The sequence below is a fragment of the Chenopodium album genome, chromosome 1, assembly GCF_948465745.1.
Source record: "Chenopodium album chromosome 1, dcCheAlbu1.1, whole genome shotgun sequence".
NCBI lineage: Eukaryota > Viridiplantae > Streptophyta > Magnoliopsida > Caryophyllales > Amaranthaceae > Chenopodium > Chenopodium album.
Window position 1 is genome coordinate 49,745,241 of NC_137834.1, and position 3,826 is coordinate 49,749,066.

Here is a 3,826-nt window from a genome sequence, read left to right on the forward strand (position 1 = left end):
CAAAGGTAGTCGGGTGTTTCTCTACTACCTTCATGCTCTCCGCGATCATCAGCTGATCGGGACTTATGATTGGGCCAGCTTGGCCTATGCTGATTTCTTACGTGGCTTGCGAGACTTCTGTCACCATAGGGCTTTCACAGGAGACATCGCACTCTCCAGCTTCTGGAGAATCGTAGAGGTATACTTTATCTCTTTAAAAGTTAGCTAGCTGAAAAAAGAAGATTGACACCGCCCTAAGGCCACTGGTTTTTAAAAACCGGTGGAGAAAAAGGGGGAAAAACAGGCGGGATTTTGAGGGAAAAGTATTGCCACTGGTTGAAACTGAACCGGTGGGGCAATTATTTATGCCACCGATTTTGAACCGGTGGCTTTGTTTAAAAAAAATAAAAAACGGCCTTTTTTATTTAGCCCACCCCTTTTGTTCCTTCCTACTCCGTATATATAACCCCCTTTACCAAACCCTGGCCTCTTCATCTTCTCTCTCCTCCCTCCTCCCTCCTCCTCATTCTTACTGATCTTCATTCTCTCTAATGATCTTTTCTCTTCTCCCTCATTCTATCTTCCTTCTGATCTTCTTAATTATCTTCTTCGTTCATATCTTCTCTCGTCCCTCATTTTATCTCGTTCTGATCTTCTCTAGTCCCCTTCGCTCCACCTTCATTCTCCTCTTCCTCTCATCTCGCTCGCCCTCTCCCTCCTCTTCACCTCTTTCAACCACCGCCGCCGCCGCCACTTACTATTGCCGCCAAAGGTTTTCTGGTCAAAATTGACCATGAAAACTCTAGATATAGAGTTTTCATGGTCGATTTTGACCTTTATAACCGAAATTCAACATAATTTCGGGGGTTTTTGGTGAAATTCGAGGTAATTTCTCTCTTTTCTTACTTTTATTTTGTTTTTTGTTGTTTTTGGTGGAATTCGTGGGTTGTGGTGGTGGTTGTGGTTATGGTGGTGGGTGGGTTTAATTCGATTTAAATCGATTTTGGAATTTTCTCAGTTTTTTATTCGATCTCCTTCTGGGTTTAATTCTATTTTAATTTTGAATTTAATTCGATTTTAATTCTGGGTTTAATTGATTTATTTTGGGGTTTTCATCCTTTTCATATTAATTTTTTCGGATATGGAGTTCTTGTTGTTTTTTCGGATCTACAAGCGATTTTTTTTTGGTTTTCATCCTTTTTGTAGTAATTTTTTATGCGATTTTTATTAGGCGAATATTCAGGGTTTTATTTTTTTTAAGCGATATTCTGGGTTTTGTTAGGCGAATTTTCTGGGTTTTATTACGCATTTTTTTTTTTGTGAGTTTATTAATTTATGGGTTTTAATTGATGCAGGTGTTAATTGATGCAACAAGATTCAAGACTTTGATTTTGGAATAATGTTTTTGATGTAATTTTTTTTTTTTTTTTTTTTTTTTTGTATTTGTACCATAATAATTTAAAGTTAGAATTACATTATTGATTATAATTCATTGTAATTTTTTTTATTTTATCTTTTGTATTGTACAGTAACTGTTATTGTTGAATATAATGAAATATTGCGCTCCTATTATATTGATTGTGAATTGTGAGTTATTTGCCTGGTATTTTACACGGTTTTTTTTAAATATTTTTATTATTATAATTGTAGCAAAGAAAAAAAAATCATGTATGTTATTTCCACCGGTTAACCGGTGGCATTTATATGTAATATCCAAAAAAAAAAGCAGAAAGCATTATTGCCACCGGTTAACAGGTGGCAATTCTTATTTTTGCCACCGATTTTAAACCGGTGGCTTTTTAAAATATTTTTGCCACCCCCCAAAAAGCCACCGGTTCAAAACCGGTGGCATAAAGGGGTTTTGAACCGGTGGGCAATTGCTTTTTTCGCCTAGCGTAGCCATGGTTCGGGCAAAGAGTCCATCGACAACCTGTACGACAAGTATTTCCGCAATGATGAGGAGTTGCGGCGACTTTGGGAGTCTTGTGGGCTGACTACCCTATTTCGGGCTACCCAGGCCATGTATTCGTTTGACGCGAGCCACCACGTGGTTTGTGCTTTGGTAGAGTTCTTCTAGGACACCACCAACACCTTTCACTTTCCTAGGGGTGAGATGACTGTCACCCCTGCCGACTTTAGTCTCATCTCGGGACTGGATTTTAGCTCGAATACGCTTCCATTCGACAGTACCATTACTGCCTTTTCTCCGATAGTCGAGGAGCTGTTGGGTCCGATCACTATTCAGGCCCGTGCCGAGGTGGAGCCAGCATGACTTTTCTCTCGGTGCATTCGTCGGTTGACTTTGGCGATGGCTTTCGAGGATGATGCGACCAGTAGAGAGCAGCGGGTGCGCATCTTCGTTCTCATCTTGCTGTCAGGGACCTTTTCCCCTGACAAAGGTAGTCGGGTGTTTCTCTACTACCTTCCTGCTCTCCGCGATCTTCAGCTGATCGGGAGTTATGATTGGGCCAGCTTGGCCTATGTTGATTTCTTGCGTGGCTTGCGAGACTCCTGTCACCACAGGGCTTTCACAGGAGACATCGCACTCTCCAGCTTTTGGAGAATTGTAGAGGTATACTTTATCTCTTTAAAAGTTAGCTCTAGATTCTTATTAACATTCGCTGACATTCTTCTTTCTTTGTAGATCTGGTTCTGCGAGCACTTTCTGTTGCTTGCGCCGGCGAGACCATCTCCTCGCGAGCTCTCTATTGGCGCCTATTAAGGAGGTCGCATCGGTGATCGGGCGGCCACTACCCATGTCCGAGAGCTGATCCTCTTGGTATGTCCTTTTTAAATAGTTGTCGTCTTTATATTGCCTTTTGATAGAGCTTTATCTTGCAGACATATTTTGTAGGAGTCTGATGTGGTATATCGGCCATGGGCTGGTCTGGTTATTTCTGCGCTAGCTGCGTAGTACACCACTGAACGTTGCTATTTTCAAGGGAGGTACGAGGCGGCGGTGTACCTTGGTGAGAGAGTGGCTATCCAGCACTCTTCAGAGATTTTTGTCGTTCCTGCTCCTCCACCTCGCCACATGTTCCATGATGCGATAATGATCAACTTGGATGAGAGGTCGCCTGCTGGTACTCCTTAGCGATCTCATGCTAGCTCGAGGTAGTGTTATGAGGAGGACTTGCTGCCATTGCTAGCTCCGACCCCTGTTTTGTCTGAGGAGGCGGCGATATGCTTTTTGTCTTTTAGTTCTTAGCTAGATAGCCCCTAAGTAGTGTTTAATCACTTAGGTTTGCTTTTTGCCAGGCCAAGCCTGCTGAGTTTGTTTCTCCTCAGAGTCCATCAGCTATTAGGACCAGCGCTTCGTAGAGCGAGCCATCCCTCGTCACCAGACTCGGGTGCGTTATTTTCTTATAGCTTATATGTTTATACTTGTCTTGTATTGTTACTGACTTTTGTTTCTTGACAGTTCTCGCGCGAGGTGGTGACGGCGATGGCAAGGTGCATAGACGCCTTTTGGAGCCAACTGGTTAGGATGAGGAATGTGGCTTCCTATCGTTGTGACGACGTTGCTCATGAGGTATACTTTTTCCTCTTTATTTTTGCATTGTTTATCTTTTTTTTTTTTTTTTTTTGTATCTGACTTGATTTAATTTTGCAGGGACAACATATCCCTTCACGTACTCGGACGACACTAGAGGCTAGGAGGGAGCCGTCTAGGTCTGGCTCGAGGCGTCGCCGCACTACTTCTGGTGGCAGAGGTGGCCGATCTGACGCTGCTCGGATCGAGGCAGTGGAGGGCTCGGGTTCTTCCTCTAAGGGTGCACGGAATGGGTGGATGGGCCAAAGAGGCGCGACATCAGCTCCTCTGGTAGGTGGTGAGACGTACGAAGTT

At 43.1% G+C, this 3,826-nt stretch overlaps 1 long non-coding RNA gene across 1 annotated transcript; it reads left to right on the forward strand.

Moving 5' to 3' along the window:
• The first annotated feature begins 544 nt into the window (after nucleotides 1-544).
• LOC145584809 (uncharacterized) lies at nucleotides 545-1,417 on the forward strand. The gene is made up of 2 exons (XR_014100427.1): nucleotides 545-864; nucleotides 1,335-1,417. It is a non-coding gene; the product is annotated as an uncharacterized LOC145584809 (long non-coding RNA).
• Nucleotides 1,418-3,826: the final 2,409 nt, after the last annotated feature.